This window comes from Narcine bancroftii, chromosome 5 (genome assembly GCF_036971445.1).
Source record: "Narcine bancroftii isolate sNarBan1 chromosome 5, sNarBan1.hap1, whole genome shotgun sequence".
In the NCBI taxonomy this organism is placed as follows: Eukaryota; Metazoa; Chordata; class Chondrichthyes; order Torpediniformes; family Narcinidae; genus Narcine; species Narcine bancroftii.
In genome coordinates, this window is record NC_091473.1 from 112,880,526 (window position 1) to 112,899,639 (window position 19,114).

Here is a 19,114-nt window from a genome sequence, read left to right on the forward strand (position 1 = left end):
GTCAGTGGGACTAGGAGGATGGGGATTTTCTATGGCATGGACTAGTAGGGCCGAACTGGCCTGTTCTGTGCTTTAAGTGGTTATATGGTTATATATGGTTATATGTTATTTGTTATTTCCATTTCGAACTGTTCTATTTCTCGATTGTAGTCCTTCTTCATCTTAATTACATAACTTGTTATCTGTCCTCTGATGAATGCTGAAAAAAGACTAACAGAAAGAACAAAGTAACCAAATTTATAATTAAATCGATGCAGGAAATGCAACTTTTGGATATATGGAGGAAACAACACCCAAAGGAAAAGGAATATTCATATTATTCGGGTAGACATAAAACATACTCAAGGATAGACCTATTCCTGTTATCAGCCCACATTCAAGGAAGAGTAAAGAAAATGGAATATAAAGCTAGATTGTTATCGGATCATTCACCCCTGTTATTGTCAATAGAGCTACAGGACATCCCACCAAGAATGTATAGATGGAGATTAAACTCCATGCTACTTAAAAGACAGGATTTTAGAGAATTCATTGAGCGACAAATTAAAATGTACTTTGAAATAAATACAGAATCAGTGAAAAATAAATTAATACTATGGGACGCAATGAAAGCATTCATCAGAGGATGTCAGCACACTTCATGAAGAAGAATGATAACAGCACATTTCATAAAGTTAGTGTTGTCAGGGTGCCTCAAAATGGGGAGTGATGGTCAGTGCGCCTCATAAAGGGGATTGATCTCAGCACACTTCAAAAAGGGAGTGATGTCAGTGCACTTCATTAAGTGGGGCAATGTCAGCACATGTCATAAAGGGGAGTGATGTCAGCACACGTCATGAAGGGGAGTGATGTCAAAACATTTCATAAAGGGGAGTGATGTCATCACACTTCATAAAAGGATGTGATGTCAGTGCACTTCATAAAGGGAAGTGATGTCATCACACTTCATAAAGGGGAGAGATGTCAGCACCCTTCATAAATGAGTGTGAAGTTAGCGCACTGCAGAGTAATCGTTTCTCTATCTACATGTCAACATGGAAGCAATGCGCTCAGTCATCCCACGCGTGTCTGGAAACGCGGACTTCTCCTGGGCAATGAAGTAGAGCCCGCACCATTCTGTGCCAGCTGCTCTGTTCCAGAGTTTCTGCCTCTCCAGCTGTGCAGCCACTCAGTCCACTACAGATTAGCATTTCTTTTTTCTCTTATTTTTTAGATCCATTGATCATATATAGTTTAATTATGATTGTCCTGGATCATAACAATTACTTAGATATTATACCATGGTATGGCACGTGTTGGTATAATGTAACTCAATTGGTTTATTTTCATAATCATTTTAACAAATAATGTCAAATTAACAATTATGGAAGAAATTTGTTGTAAAGTGCATTTATATTAATTATGATATGTTATGATATTCCTTTGTTATATTAGTAGAACCTGTATTTAAAAGTATTATATTAAACTCAATAATATATTAAAAGAAAATTTAAATATAAATTTAAAATTTAAATTTTGGGCTCCTCATTTAAGAAATGAGGGTTCAATGGATGTTCACAAAGATGATTCTGAAAATGAAAAATTATCATATGAGGAGTGTTTGACAACTTTTGTCTTGTGGTTGTTAGAATTTAAGAGAATTGGGGCAAGGGAGGAGTCTCTCTGAAACATTTTGAATGTTTAAAGACATGGACAAAGTAAATGTAAAAAGGATTTTTCCGATGGTGGGAGAGTCTAGGACAAGAGGGCACAACTTCAGAATTGAAGGGTGTCTGCATAGAACAGAGATGCAGAGGAATTTCTTCAGCCAGAGGGTTTTAAATCTATGCAATTTTTTGTCTCATGTGGATCTGGAAGCCAGATCATTGGTGTATTTAAGGCAGAGATTGATAGGTTCTTGGAGAAGTCGGTTTTGCCATTTAATCATGAGCTGATCCTTAGCATTCAGCCCCACTCCCCAGCTTTCTCCCTGTAACAGTTGATGCCCTGACTAATCAAATACCTGTCAATTTCTATCTTAAATACAACCAACAACCTTTCTTCCGCTGCCAACTTTGGCAACAAGTTCCACAGTCTTACAACCCTCTGGCTAAAGAAATTTCTCTGCATTTCTGTTTTTAATTGATGGCATTTTATCCTGAAATTGCGGCCTCTTTCCCTACCATGGAAATTAACTTTGTCAGATCTACTGTCCAGGCCTTTCAGCATTTGAAATGTCTCTAGGAGGTCCCCCTCATCCTTTTCTACTCCATCGAGTAGAGTCTAAGGGCTGAAAAATGTTCTTCATATGCTAACCCTTTCATTCCTGGTATCATTTTAGTAAATATTCTCTAAACCCTATGCAATGTGAGTACATCCTTTTTCAAATACCGCACCCAAAACTGTGCACAGTACTCCAAATGAAGTCTCACAAATGCCCTTCAGAGTCTCATCAATACATCCCTGCTCTTGTATGCTGTTCCACTAGAAATGAATGCCAACATTGCATTTGCTTTCTTAGGGACTTCCAAGTCCCTTTGCACTTCCGAACTTTGAATTTTCTTCCTATCCAAATAATCGTCTTCCCGTCTATTTCTTGTACCAAAATGGATGACTGTCCACTTCCCAACAGTGTATTTCACCTGCCATCTCTTTGCCCACTCTCCTAATCTATCCATGTCCTCAGCACCATCTATTTATCCACCGTCTATTCTCCAAATCATTTATATACAACACTAACCCTTGCGGAACACCACTAGTAACAGGCAGCCAACCCAAATAGGGTTCCCTACAATGCTGTTTCCTGCCTTCTTTTTCCATTCACAACTTTCATTCCTTTTGCTATGTACGTGTCCTTCACTTTCCTCATTTTCTGCAGAAACTCCAGCCATTGCTGATCTGTTATCTTCCCTAATAATATGGTTTCGACTGGCCCGATCCTCTCTCTCACGTGACTGTAATTTTCCTTTACTCCAATCAGGGTCGGCGCCAAGGGAGGGGGTATCCATGGGCATTGCCCCTCAAACAAGGTGCTGTGCCCTCCCATATGGTCACAGACATCCCTGGCCATCAGACCTGCCCCACTCCTTCCCACGTCAGCGGCACACTAGTGACTCTCTATCCGGCCCCGGCCGCATCACTAGTGTGCATCAAGTTTCAGTAGCATCTAGAGATGTTTGACGCAATAAAAAGGGCGTTCTTGTGCCCCATGTTGGAGGGGCAGATGGTGTTAATGGCAGGTAGGTCCCTGCCACAAACCACCCCCCACCATCCCTTTGACCGTTCCCTGCCAGCACCAACAGCCCCCCTTGCTGGACAAGCCCCCCTCAAAAATCACTAATGCCCCCCTCTGACATACATTTTTGCACAGTCCAGTCCCTGACTCCACTGAAATATCATTGGACTTTTGCATTTTGTTTCCAATTTTCACAGTGAACTCAATCGTTGAGCCAGGGCATCAAAAGTTATAGGGAAAGGCTGGGCAGGGGGACTGAGTGGGAAAATGGATCAGCTTATGATTAAATGGGAGGGCAGACTTGATGGGCTGAATAGCCTATTTCTGCTCCTGTCTTATGGATGCTGCAAGACCTGCTAAGATCCTCCCACATTTCTGTGTTTTACTATAATCACATTTTTATTTTTCACTCCCAATTTTTACTTCAGTCCTTTTGGTTAGTATCAGACATTTTCTCTGAAATGGCTGCAAATATTATTTACAGAGCTCATTTTAAGTCCCACGTTAACCCTTCCTCCCACATTGCTACTTCATTCCACACTCAGCAGTTTTATTGCCTTTTTCTTTCTAGACACTCAGATGTGTTTATTTTCCTTTATTTTCCTTTCTCTAGGTGTTTTTATGGCAGGCCTTTGCTTCAAGCCCAGCTTCAAATGTGGAAAAAAAATTAAACTTATTTGTTTATGGAGCTCCAGCCCTGCTTTTATGCAGAGCAGCTCCTTGGTGCATTGTCCAGAGCCGTTGTAGACATGGCCGTGGCACCGCCCATCTTAAATACACGGCAGAGCAATGGCCACCTTCCCTACCCATAATCCCCACACAGCTGAAATTGCTCTGAATTTCCCAGAACAGTTCCAGCTGAATGGGGATTATGGGTAGGGAAGACTGCCATTGCTCTGCCACTTACTGAGCCAGTGGCACCGACAAGCGGCCTGGTGAGGTGCTGGAGGGGCTGTTACAGCCTGCCCCGGCTGCCCCCTTCCCCTGATGGCTCTGCTGACCTAGCCGCCCTGATGGCCCCCACCAGCTGCCCCTGGCTTGACGGCCCCCGCCAGTCATCCCTGGAGGGTGAAGGGTGAGTGAGGGAGAAGAGAGATGGGTCACAGCCCAGACCTAGCCAACCATTTAAAGTGGATATACCTTTATGCAGCAAGGTGGAGCACACCGCTCCACCTCTAGCACTGCCTTAGAGAGGGATTGAAGTCACTGCTTTGCAGCTGCTCGCGGACCATTTATGAAGGTAAATTTCCAACATGAGGGCAAAGAACCTCCGCCTTTATGTTTGGAATTTTTGCTTTATAGAAGGGCCTTCTGTTATTCTGATGGAGAGCAATAAGGATGGGTTACCATGGATGGATCTGAAGCTAAACCTTTCCTGCATCCTTCATTGGTAGTACTACTTTCTCAACTTTACAAATGATTGAAATGGGAGTAAAATGAATGTTTTTAAAAAAAATGTAATTACTTTTCTTTTTGTAAAATTCAAGATCCATTTTTCTGTAGATTTTTTAAAATTTAGAGATACAGTGCAATAACAGGCCCTTCCGGCCCATAAACCTGTGCCACTCAATTACACCTTGTGACCAATCAATCTACCAAGCTTGTTTGGCTTTGGAACATGAAGGGAAACCAAAACACCCAGCGGAAACCCATAAAGAGACAGGGAGAATGTACAAACTCCTCACAGACAATCCAGGTTGCTGGCGTTGTAACTGCGTTGTGCTAACTGCCATGCTATTGTACTGATTACTATTTCAATTTGGCCTGAGAGTGATACTGTAATGCAATAAAGATGGCTACAAATTGACTGTCATATCAAATGTCATCTCAAATTAGGTAAACCATTGTATTAATGACAAAACAAAACAGAAATCTTGTCATTGCCAGTGTGACTACAGGAAACCCAATCTACACAGCCATTAATACCTGAGCATATCTTCACTAACCTTTTCATATCTTCATGGATCTTTAAAAACATTCAATTGCATTAAAATCCCTTCCACCATTCCCTGCAGCACTGACGCTCCCAGAGTTTATAAGCTTAAATTTATTTCATTTATTTTAAAACCAAAAATCCACAACACAGCAGATCCTATTCTGACCAATCCAGACCAAATCCTCACTCTATCTTCTGCTTTCCTCTCCTGCATCAAAAGCATCCATCTTCCTAAATGTTTTATACTCTATCTATTTCTAGTTTCCCTCCTCTTCAAGTCTCATACACTCCTGTAAAATCTCATTTTCACACAAGAACTCTTTTGCTGAATTGCAATTATTTTTGCAAGCTATTTTAAGAGTCCGGGTATTCCAGATAGAATAAAGCTGAATACAGTATTACCAGCACCAATCCCTGCAGAACACCAATGGTCACAGGCCTCCAACCCAAATAAGCCCTTTCCACCAACACCCTTCGTCTTCGATGGGCCACCAAACTTTGTATCCAAACTACTAATGCACTGTGGATCCCATGCATCTACACACTCTGAATCAGCCTACCATAAGAGGCCCTACTTACCCTCATCAGCCACTTTGCCACCTCCTCAAGAAACTCAATCAAATTAGAGAGACATGATATGCACCTCACAAAGCCGTGTCAAATGTCTCTAATTCAATGATTACAAATGAGCATAAATCCTATCCCACATTTTTCCTCCCACTGATGTAAATCTTACTGTCCTATAATTTGCTGGATTATCTGTGGTGCGCTGTTAGCCAGAATCAGACACACACAAAGGTAAAGACTGTCCAACAGGCTTTAATCCACAAAGACTTCCACAGAGCCAGGCTGGCTGTAGCTGCAGCAACTCTGAGTGAGGCCTTGGGAGGCCGGCGCAGGCTTATATCCCGGAGGGTGATTGACACCCGACCGGGTGGGGCTTGATCCATTCAGGCCGACTGATTGACAGCCAGCCAAGTGTTGTCCTGTCTCCTTACACTCCTGCAGGTACAGAGGTTGCCCCCTGCAGTAGGCTGGTGATGTACCACCACCTTATCCATTTTCCATTCTTAAACAAAAGTATAACATCAGCTACTCTCCAGTCCCCTGGAATCTCTCCTGACGCTTGAGAGGATACAAAGATCTTTGTCAAAGCCCCAGCAATCTCTTCACTTGATTCTTAGCCCCAGAGGGCTTGTCCACCTTAATGCTCCTCAAAAGACCCAACAGCCTCTCTTTTTTGATCTAATTATGCTCCCTATCATTGTCCACACCCTTCTCTTTGGTAAATACCAAAGCAAAGTACTCATTCAATACCTCAGTCATTCCCTCTGTTACCATGCATACATTCTGTCTTTTATTCTCAATTCTCTCCTTAGTTATTGTTTTCTTTTAAATGCAAGTCAAAAATGCCTTGGTATTTTCTTTAATCATCCTGAAGGACATTGTTTAACCTCTCAGACCTTTTGCTCATACCTTGATGAAGGGTTCAAGTCCGAAAAGTTAGTTATGTATCATCAATTTTGCTATATAAAGTACAACGTTTTAACCTACTGAATTTCTTCAGTACTGTGTTTTTACTTTACTACATTTTACTTGGCCTTTCTAATGTCCTGCTTGAGCTCTTTGCTGCAATTGACCATAGCTCACTAAACATTAAAAATGCCTTCTTTTTGATTATGTTCACGACTTCTCTCATCATTCAAGATTCTCTTACCTTGCTTTCCTTCACACTGGAACATGTCAGTCCTGGACACTAATTAGTTGGTCCTTTAACAACACCCACATGTCAGTTGTGGTCTTGGCCAATAATAGCTGCACCCAGTTTACTCCTCCCAGCTGAATTAACACTCAAATACTTTCCTTGTTCATGCATATCTTATATTATCTGTAAAGTGAACTGCACAGATTGGGACTCATGCCATGTAAAAGTCCACAAGAAATCCGAGGAATGAATGAATGATGCCTGCTGTTTATCCACTACATTTAATAGCCAATATATTCAATTATACAAATCATGCAATGTTTATTCTAAAATCCTGAGATACGCTTATTCATGTAGATTACTGAATGCTCTGTCTCAACTTTAAAATGGATAAAGAAAGAAATTTGAATAGCCATGCTGTATACGCTCCTCTCTGGGAAAGATCTCATGTCTCAGCATGCTTGTAAGTTTTGACAAGAGCTTTTGTCTTCAGGTTTTTCAATTGGCAGACAGAACACACAGAACCCCAGGTGGAGCCCTTCTGGTATTGCAGATCTGCACATTTTGGTGGCTGAGTTAGATACTTGTGGTGCTACACCACCAGCCTACTGCAGGGGGTGACGTCTGTACCTGCAAAAGAACACGGGGGACAGGGCAACACCTGGCCGGCTGTCAATCAGCCAACCTGAATGGACAAGCCCCACCCGGTTGGCTGGCAATCACCCTCCGGGATATAAGCTGGATCCGGCCCTCGAAGCCAGTCTCAGAGCTTGCACCAATATTCTCACAGTTAGCTCTGTGAAGGTTTAAGTTGAATAAAGCCTGTAGAACAGACTTTATGTTTTGTGTGTTTGCTTCTGTTTGATAGCGCACCACAATTTATTCAACTTAAAAGTTAAAGCTGCTAAGGAGAAGCTCCTGAGCGCCGGAAGCCTCAAAATCGACCCACACCACCCGGAAACACACAGTTGAAGCGATCATTGAGGCACATGCCGACGACATCCTGGACTCGAACCGAAAAAGGCTCATTCTACTCCGATCGAAGCTGGGTCCTCGAGGTTTCCAGGCACTCAAAGACTGCACCGGGTACTTGGAACCAATGAACATCCTTGAGACCATGTACAAGCCTCCCATGAACATGGTCTTTGCAAGGTATCCAAGGTATCCATGCCCAGCTGCCTGGGGAGATGACCGAGTCCTACATGGGAGTCCTGCGTGAGTTAGCTTGACCTTGCCTGGCTGAACCCGGGGTAAATGAAAGGGAGGTCGCAAGACTAATCGGAGATGCCTACATCTGGGGGCTACGCACAAGAACCATCAGGCAGAAGCTGCTAGAGGACAATAACTACTCCCTGGCCAAAACAGTGGAGGTAGTCCAAACCCTGGAGGCAGCAGCCCTGCACACCGAAGCCTTCGACTCCAGGTTTCCCCAGGCCTCTGTGTGGTCAGCACATGTGGCAGGTGTGGCACTAGACCAGACGGTGGATGAAAACATCGCTGCTGCGGGAACCCAGCGCCCTTGTGAGTACTGTGGGTCCCGGTGTGGGTCTGATCATCGATCATGCCAAAACTGCCTGACCAGAAACCAGTACCGTTCGAGATGTGGCAAGAAAGGCCACTTCGCCAAAGTATGCCTCTCAAAGCCTGCAGGCAGCTCAGCGGCCCTCTACGACCTACCCCCTCCCTCTCAATCCCCATCACTTATGATTGCTGGGTGATGACATTGCCCGCGCAGCTACTTCCAGCATCCCCGAACTCCACAGCCCAACTTCTGCCTCGCTGGGAACGATTGCCGCGTGCATGCCATGTGCCTGGACCAGCCCTCACCAGCGTCACCTCATGGAGACTACAACAATGTCACTTCCAGTCCACAGAATGATGTCACTTCCTCCGCACGTGATGACTTCACCCTGCCAATGGCTGACGGCATGACGTCACTTCCCCAGCGCAACTAGCGCAGGTGGAGAAGAAGGTCAGCTATGCCCCATGCTCCCAAAGGGCACCGCCATCTTGGGCTGGTCAAGCACAGGTGCCACTGCCACCCGGGCCCTCCCAGGCCTACAACGAAGACGGTAATGACGATGATGATGATGTGGTCACCCATGCCTCCGGACACCACTGATCGCCACCCACCGGACCCTACACCTACAGAGAGCACCACCGATCAACACTCACCTCTCACGATGCCGGCAGAGAATGCCTCCGGCCATGACTCACCTCCACCATCGGCGAACGATGACTTAAACCCCAAGATGGTCCTTGCAGTCACCACCCTGACCAGATACATCCCCCACAGCCTCAGGAACTCCATGGTGGGTGTAAAAATCAACGGGCAGGTAATGAAGTGTCTAATCAGCAGTGAGAGCACCGAGACTTTCATTCACCCAAGCGTGGCCCACTCCCTGAAGCTCAAAATCCATCCCATCACCTTTTCTACAGCCTTCGATGCCCAGGACCGGACTATCAATACCCTCAGACATTGCTCGGCCAATCTGACTGTGGGGAGGAGACATACACTGGGTTCAGGGTCCTGGTCATGCCCAAACTCTGTGCCCCAGTCCTCCTGGGCTTAGACTACCTGTAGAGCATCAGCCTCGCCTTCGGGGGGAACCTACCCCCACTCATGCTCCACAGCGCGCCTTCCAACCAGCCCGGCTAACCTGCGGCCTCTCCACCCTGCGCATCGACACCCCTCCGCTCTTTTTTCACACCTCACACCAGACTGCAAGCTGATAGCCACCAGAAGTAAGTGCTGTTGCGGCGCAGAGACTTCATCAGAGCAGAGGTGCAGCGGCTTCTGGCGGAAGGTCTCATAGAGCCCAGCAACAGCCCATGGAGAACCCAAGTCCTGGTCGTCAAAGTGGGCAGCAAGCCGAGGATTGTCATGGATCACAGCCAGACCATCAACTGGTACACCCAGCTGGATGCCTACCCCTTACCGAGGATAGCCGACATGGTCAATGAGATAGCTTGCAACTGGGTCTTTTCCACAATTGACCTGAAGTCGGCCTATCACCAACTCCCCATCCACCTGCGAAATAAGCCTTATACCGCCTTCGAGGTGGATCGGCATCTGTATGAGTTCCGTCGAGTTCCGTTTGTGGTCACGAATGGGATATCCGTCTTCCAGCAGGAGATGGATCGCATGGTAGACCAGCACAAACTAAAGGCGACTTTCCCGTACTTGGATAATGTCACCATCTGTGGCCACGACCAGTAGGACCATAATGCCAACCTGGAGACATTTCTCTGGACGGCCGAGGAGTTGAACCTTGCTTACATCAAAGAGAAGTGTGTGTTCAGCACCACCCGCCTCGCCATCCTGGGATACATCGTGGCACATGGTGTCATTAGCCCAGATCCAGAATGGATGCGCCCATTAATGGAGCTGCCCCTCTCCCCCATACTCAAAGGTTCCTTGACTTATTCTCCTACTATTCACAGTGGGTTCCCCACTTCTCAGACATCTGCCCACTAGCCAAGCCACAACGTTTCCTCTCCCACCCAAGGTGCAGGCAGCCTTCACGCACATCAGTCAGGATATCACAAATGCCATGATGTATATCATGGATGAGGACTCCCCCTTTCAGGTGGAGAGCCATGCTTCCAATGTAGCCCTTGCCGCTACACTCAGCCAAGGGGGGGGGGGGGGCACCAGTCATCCTCTTCTCCAGGACCCTCCACGGTTCTGAGCTAGGGCACTCCGCCATTGAAAAGGAGGCCCAGGTGATTGTGGAAGCGGTGTGCCACTGCTGCCACTAACTGGCCAGCAGGAGGTTCACTCTCCTCACCAACCAGCAGGCTGTGGTGTTCATGTTCAACACCACTCACAGGGGCAAGATCAAGAACGACAAGATCTTACACTGGAGATTTGAGCTGGCAATGTGCAGCTACGACATTCAGTATCACCCGAGGTAGTTTAACGACTCCCCCGATGCCCTCTCCAGGACCTGGGTGTCACTCCACAATGACCAGCTGCAGGCACTGCACGAGTCTCACTGCCACCAGGGCGTCACCCACTTCAAGTTCCGGAACCTCCCATACACCATCAGTGACATCAGGACCATGACTGAGGCATGCTAGGTATGCGTGGAATGCAAACCTCATTTCTTCCGCCCTCTCCAGGCTCATGTCGTAAAGGCCACTTGGCCCTTCGAGCTCCTCAGCATGGACTTCAAGGGCCCCCTGCTTTCCACAAATCGGAACATCTATTTCCTCATGGTTATAGACGAGTAGTCCCGCTTCCCTTTCAACATCCCTTGCCTAGACACCTCCATGGCCACCGTCATCAGGGCACTGACGCAGATCTGCAAGATGTTCGGCTACCCCGTGTTCATCCACAGCGACCGGGGGTCTAGCTTCATGAGTGAGGAACTGGTCCAGTACCTGACAGCAAGGGGTATCGCAACTAGTCTCACAACTAGTTACAACCTGAGAGATAATGGGCAGGTGGAATGCAAGAACGGGGTAATTTGGAAGGCAGTCCTCCTGGCCCTCAAGTCCAAAGGCTGGTCCATGGAGCACTGGCAGGATGCCCTCCCTGAGACGCCCCATGCCATTAGGTCACTCCTGTGCTCGGGTACCATTGAGACCCGTCAAGAACGCCTGTTCTCATTCCATAAATCAGTGATGGGATCATCTCTTCCAGCATGGCTCGCGTCTCCAGGACTGGTACTCCTGCGTAGACACGTGTGGAACACAAGGCTGAACCCCTGGTTGAGCAGGTGTTCCTCCTACACGCGAACCACAACTACGCCTACATTAGGTTCAGCAGTGGTAGGGAGGAGACCGTCTCATCCAGGGACCTGGCACCAACAGGAGCACCCACCACAGCACAGGACCCATCCTCCAGCCCAGGGCCGCACTGGCCTGACACACTTCCCCGACCCCAAACACGTATGTGATACTCAATACCCACCCAGCCCGGGCACCAAGGACTCACTCCAACCGTGGGTGACAAACCTCCACACACCCCATCCATCCAACACATCACACAGGCCTCAACGCTGGCCCCCCCCAGCCACCCCTCTGCACTGCACCATGCCAGCCACTCCGGCCCCTGCCCCAGCCCCTGCTTACCCTCACTGATCTGTGACCAGGAGCCATCCCTGCAATGGTCGCAGAAATTCCGATGGCCGCCGGACCATCTAAACCTTTAATAATGTATATATTTTGGGACTCTGGTAAATCACGGACTGCAACCTCCCCCCCCCCGCCCCCCACACACACCGAGACAATTTTAAAGAAGGGGTGAATGTGGTGGTACACCACCAGCCTACTGCATGGAGCAACCTCTGTACCTGCAGAAGAACACAAGAGGACAGGGCAACACCTGGCCGGCTGTCAATCAGCCTACCTGAATGGACAAGCCCCACCCAGTTGGCTATCAATCAGCCTCCGGGATATAAGCTGGGTCCAGCCCTTTGAAGCCAGTCTCAGAGTTTGCACCAGCATTCTCACAGCCAGCTCTGTGAAGGTTTAAGTTAAATAAAGCCTGTAGAACAGACTTTATGCTTTGTGTGTTTGCTGCTGTTCAATAACGCACCACAATCCCATAGGGATTGATGCAGATTTAGGGCATAATGCAGAGTTGAGGACCTCTGGAGAAGAAGAAAGCACTGAAAGTTAGAACAGGTAATGAGATTTAAGTATTCAAGAGTCTTAGACAATTGAGACGGAGCCATTGGTGGGAAGACAGATTTAGATTGTTATGGATTCCCCCTCCATTGTGGTGTTAATAAAACAAAGCTGTGCTGAAAATAACCATAAATCAGTGATTAATGGCCAACTCTGGCACATTTTCATTCAATTTCACTGTGCAATGTTCCAAATAGCATTGCATGTAAAATAGCAATGTTGAAGTACACTGCTCATCTGAACAGTACCAGTATAAAACATTGCCAGAAAGTTCTGATTGAATTTCCTGAGTAGCGTCAAACATGACCAAAGAAATTGTAGATGATATTTTGTCATTCACTTTTTCCACTGTACTAAAGCGTAGCTAAATCCAGAGTCTAGGCCATCCAGTTCAGTCAGTTTGTAGGGGGGAAAACAGCCCTTTTTAAGTGTTGAACACCAAACTGCTTTAGTTATTTTTTTTGAGAGAGAGAAACAAAGGAGAAAAACCTCGCAGGACCACCAGTTGGTTGATGACTGAGGGGTGGTGGGGGGGGCACACAAAAATGAAAACCAAAACCAGCTGTGGCATGGAACATAGTCAATAAGAAATAATCATGGAAACATAAACTTAACAAAGAACCACCTGATATTCAGTATTTACTTTACTGCCAGAATATGCATACGTCCTACTTGAACTCATTTGAAAAAGGCAGATTGCAAATGTTTTCTTTTCTTCATATGTGGCCTTTTTCTATTTTATGTTCAGCACAGTGATCAGAAGGAGCTGATGCTTTGAAGCCTTTCCAAATAAAAATGCCAAAAGGGCCAATTCTTTCCAGCTGCCTGACCAACTCTGGCGATCATTAACCGAGCAAACTAATTCAGGCTAATATTTATTAAATATGTGATTTGAAATTGAGCTCTCAGTGCAAGTTACAAACTTTTTGATTTATAAATAAATCAAATGTGGAGCTTTTGAATAAAAGAATTGTTTTACTTGTTCACAGGAGGAAAAAAATCTTCATTGATTTACTTGTGCTACTTTGTTTTTGGTTACAAACTTGTCTGTCAGTTAAAGCAGTGATCAGCTAATCCCTCCCTTTTGCCTGGTCCTAATTTCTTTCCCAACTATTGGAACAAATTAGACATTGGACATGCAGTGATTTTGGGATCACTCAACACATTAAGTTTTCTCTCCTTCCTTACTTTTGGGTCTCAATGATAATTGATGGAGATCATTGAAAAACCGGAAATCTGTTAACAGGCAGGTATTTTTTTCCTCATTATGTTGGCAACATATTACTTGAAAATCATCTTTTTAAAAAGGAAATTTGATGTGGGTGATAAATTTGCATTGGAATGAGGAAAGAGAAAGGTATTGAGCTCCACAACATGGAAACTGGCCATTTGGCCCAATATGTGCAAGCTAGTCTCTTTTTGCATGCGTCAGCCCATATCCCTCAATCTTTCCTATCTATGTGCTTGTCTAAATGTCGATTCAATTTTACAATTGTCCCCATTTCTACCACTTCCTTTGGCAGCTCATTCCATTGCGTTGTACAAGAATAAATTCTTCCTGAAAAAAGTGAAAACCCTTTGGTCTTTTTAATATTGACTTCAAGTCCAGTAGATTGCCAGAATGATGATAAGATGTTAATTACCATCCCATTGTAGGAATTACTCAAGATGGCTATGTCATCAGCGAATGCTAATGTTGTATATTTTGAGGTTCCTATCGATGTTACCATTTTTATACTTTGACCTTGATGTTCTAGGGTCATTATAAGTGGATCCATAGCTATGTTAAAAAGAATAGAAGGGGGGGGGTCTCCTCTATGTGTGATGGTGCCACTCAGATCCTCTTTAAATCTTCCCCTCTCACATTAAACCTGTACTCTCTAGTTGTAGGTTCATCTTCTCTGGAAAAACATTGTGATTGATAATGAAGTCTATTCCCCCTCATGATTTTATAAACCTCTATTAGATCCTCCCCTCCTTTTAGTCACCATGGGAAAATGTCTCCCTTTATAATTCAATAATTCAAACCTACCAATCAGCAACAATCTTCTCTGCACACCTTCCTGGAGTTGGGTGACCAAAACTATTTGCAATACTCCAGGTGCAGTCTCACTGATTGTGATTAACTAATGACTCTTAACAAGGGCCATTGCATATATGATGCATCAAAGTACTTTCTTCAGTGTTGAATCACGTCTTATTTGACAATTCCATGGTTGCTAAAGCAAGGCATTTAACATCATCTGGTGCTAATCAGACATGCTATCATATCCTAAGGTGTTTTAAATCCTTTATGTGTCAATTTGCTGATGAGATGGCAAACTAACTGTGCAGCAAAGAAAACAGAGCACCTGAAATCTCAGTGAACAGGCCAAAAAACTGTGCATTTCCGTAACTAATCAGATTGAAGGACTGTGAAATCAACAGCTCAAGAACTGAGAAGGATTAATAGACTGGATTGTATGTGAGCTGGCCTGAGCCTTGGATTCATCACCCCGCCCCCCACCCCCCACCCCACACTTACACACACACAATGCCGAGGGCTACATATACCATTTGCAGCCCTGCAAGTCTAGTTAAACTCAAGGACTGATGGTGGACTTAAGAATTCAATGTGACCATGGCCATCCCACTACGTGAAGTGAAGAGCTAACATCAACTAGTCCCCAGCATTGCAGATCAATAGTTCTGCCTTTGGTCCATTCTGATGGATTTTTGTGGTCATTTCAACTATTCCCAAATGTCTGTGGTAATTAAAAATATTTAAATATAGTCAAAAACTCTTTAAATTTGAAACATTAAAAAAAAATTAAATAATGCTTTCTGAAAACTGAATTTAATTGATATTGATTAATTACAATAGCAGCTAAAATAAAGAAATAATCAAACCACTTACTCTTTATTTATCCAGATCAGATAGTTAATTCAACTGAATGGGGCCATATTATACACATTAGCCATGGTAATGCAAAGCTAAAAGTCTAGGTACAACGTGTATATCCAAGCTCAGCACAACCCATACTGAGTCAGACAACAGAATGGAAGGTCAGATATATCCACTTCTGATATCAAATTCATTACATTCTTCCACACTGCAGTGCACAGATGCAGAAGTGAAAGAGATACTGGACATTGCTGTGGTTCTCAACCTTTTTTTTCCACTCACATACCACTTTAAGTAATCCCTATGTCATTGGTGCTCTGTGATTAGTAAGGGATTACTTAAGGTGGTATGTGAGTGGGAAGAGAAGGTTGAGAACCACTGCTCTAGATCCAATTGTTACTGAAATATTTTGCATGAGAAAAATTGTCATTGATCCATTTCCTTTGGAGTTATGAAACTGTGCACATATGAGTCATTTAGGTTTGATTTTAAAAAAGTGGTTTTCAAACTTTTTTTTCCACCCACATACCTCCTTAAGCAATCCCACTGGAGATAACAAAAGCCGTTAAATGTAAGACAGTTTCATAGAATCTGAAATCCAGGATCAGATCTTCTTGGGTAAATAAAAGCAGGATGATCATTGCAAACTTACAAATGCACCTAGGGCATAGGGATTACTTAAAGTGGAATGTGAATGGAAAGAAATAGGTTGAGAACCACTGTTTTAGAGGATGGAGGGGTAATCTGTGCCGAAGGAACTACCACGCAGTTTATTATGAATGGGTGAGTCCAATGGCAAAGCCAGGTCAATCAAAAGGCGACAGAAAGGCCGACTTCATGAGAGAAAAGTAGATAACAAAGAAAACTATAAAACATTAAATTTCCACATTTTTAATATCTGTAACAATTAATATGAAGGATGACAGTCCACCACTGTAACAGTTAAATTTTAGTGTCAGGGAATGTTTAATACTAAACTTCATTGTGGAATGTGTATTTGAACTTAAATATACAAATCTTAATACTCTGTACTGAGCATGGCAAAATTGGCTGTTGCAGAACTTGCAATCTCATTCCATGGGACACCTGGACAATTTTGTGCAGCTAAAGGAGAAGTTCAAATTAATTAGATAATTATTTGTCTCCTAAAGTTGCTGCAACATTTCTACAGAAGTAATGGAGAGCACCACTCGACTAATTATTACCTTGACAGCATCATTTGAGTCATAATGTAGAAATCCTGTGTTTAATGCAGTTGCCAATTTTTAAATTCTTGACATTTAACCTTTAGACTCTTCTCCACATTGACTATTCATATTTCTATTTTTTTTAAATTCAATGTCACTCATCTGTCATACATTTAACTTATAAAATTTAATTTCAGACAATTCCTTTGCACAATTGTATGAAACACTGTCCTTACTCTCCAACAGAATAGGATAATAAATAACCATATGTCTTTATATTTCCATTTTATCTTCTAGGGTAGGGCCTAGCATAGCAGTTAGTGTAACGCTTTTATGCAGTGCCAGTGATACGGGGTTCATATCCAGCGCTGTCTGTAAGGAGCTTGTATGTTCCCCTTGTGTGTGCGTGAGTTTCATCTGGGTGTTCCTATTTCCTCCCACCTTTCAAAATGTACTGGGAGTGTAGGTCAATTGAGTGGAATTGGACCAGAAAGGCCTGTTACCATGCAGTATGTCTTAAATAAAATGATAGAGGATCTGTTCCCACTGGAGATAACAAAAGCCGTTAAATGTAAGACAGTTTCATAGAATCTGAAATCCAGGATCAGATCTTCTTGGGTAAATAAAAGCAGGATGATCATTGCAAACTTACAAATGCACAAAAATTAAAGAGCTATAGATGAATTTTTTTTTTAAATTTAAAGTGCTGTTCATTTTCTATTGTCAACTTGGCATGAAAATCTTTGATCCCAGTCATTCCACAAACTATTCAAATTGAAGTGACAGAAAGTGAAAGCCACCATCACTGCAAGAAGCCTAGGTAACATAAGCATGAATTTTATTATGTAATCTTAACCACTTTCCTTGATTATTCAGGTTTGTTTCAACCTCCTTTCTTTTATTTTTCAGATTCAGCCTCATCTAAATTCACACATGTCATGAGATTTTGGTGCACCAGGAGTTTTGGACAATTGAATCTAATCACAGCATGAAGTGATAATCAATAGCTCAGAAGAAGTTGGCCCTCAATGTTGTGCCAACACATACATCCCGTAAAAAGTATAAAACCCACTCTACCCGTAACTCTCTACTTTTCATTCATCCATTTGAAGGTCGAAGAGTCTCAAATGCCCCTAATGTTTCAGCCTCCACCATCATCCCAGGCAAGGCATTCCAGGCACCCTCAACTCTTATGCAGCGGTGGATTAACTACCACCCAGGCCCTAGCATGAGCTTTAGTAAGGCCCCCTGACCTTGCCCCCTGACCCACAGCCCCCACCATTCATCTGACGCCGTGACTGTGGTAAAACACAGAAATGCTGGAGGAACTCACCTGGTCTTATAGCATCCACAGGAGGTAAAGATACCTTTTAGAAAGACTCAGGCCCGAAACGTCTGGAATACATCTTTACCACCTACGGACGTTACGAGACCTGCTGACTTCCTCCAGCACTGTGATTTTGCAACTCAATTTACAATTGCAAGTTCCTCCCTTTGCTGAGATATCATTCAAAACAATTTGGACATTGCACGTTTTCTACAACTGTCACAGGAATAAAAACAGACCAAATATCCCTGTAGTGAAGGAACGAATTAAGTTTTCACGTATTAATAAAACTTGATTATGCAAAATCACAGTACAGCAATGATTAAAAATGTAGACATATTAAAGCTCAAACAATCACTATCACCTTTATTTGAAATCACTGATTTAGTTTAATATTATATTATAAACTCATGCCAAACTGCATGAGTTTTTCAAGCTCTGTTGGGACCAAGGAAAACTGCCTCAGGACCTTCGTGATGCCACCATCATCACCCTGTACAAAAACAAAGGCGAGAAATCAGACTGCTCAAACTACAGGGGAATCACGCTGCTCTCCATTGCAGGCAAAATCTTCGCTAGGATTCTACTAAATAGAATAATACCTAGTTTCGCCGAGAATATTCTCCCAGAATCACAGTGCGGCTTTCACGCAAACAGAGGAACTACTGACATGGTCTTTGCCCTCAGACAGCTCCAAGAAAAGTGCAGAGAACAAAACAAAGGACTCTACATCACCTTTGTTGACCTCACCAAAGCCTTCGACACCGTGAGCAGGAAAGGGCTTTGGCAAATACTAGAGCGCATCGGATGTCCCCCAAAGTTCCTCAACATGATTATCCAACTGCACGAAAACCAACAAGGTCGGGTCAGATACAGCAATGAGGTCTCTGAACCCTTCTCCATTAACAATGGTGTGAAGCAAGGCTGTGTTCTCGCACCAACCCTCTTTTCAATCTTCTTCAGCATGATGCTGAACCAAGCCATGAAAGACCTCAACAATGAAGACACTGTTTACATCCGGTACCGCACGGATGGCAGTCTCTTCAATCTGAGGCGCCTGCATGCTCACACCAAGACACAAGAGAAACTTGTCCGTGAAGTACTCTTTGCAGACGATGCCGCTTTAGTTGCCCATTCAGAGCCAGCTCTTCAGCGCTTGACGTCCTGCTTTGCGGAAACTGCCAAAATGTTTGGCCTGGAAGTCAGCCTGAAGAAAACTGAGGT

The 19,114-nt window shown here is 44.1% G+C and overlaps 1 long non-coding RNA gene across 1 annotated transcript; it reads left to right on the forward strand.

Moving 5' to 3' along the window:
- Positions 1-541: 541 nt before the first annotated feature.
- LOC138762782 (uncharacterized) lies at positions 542-18,149 on the forward strand. The gene is made up of 3 exons (XR_011357141.1): positions 542-1,283; positions 17,317-17,383; positions 17,473-18,149. It is a non-coding gene; the product is annotated as an uncharacterized lncRNA (long non-coding RNA).
- The last annotated feature ends 965 nt before the right edge of the window (positions 18,150-19,114 follow it).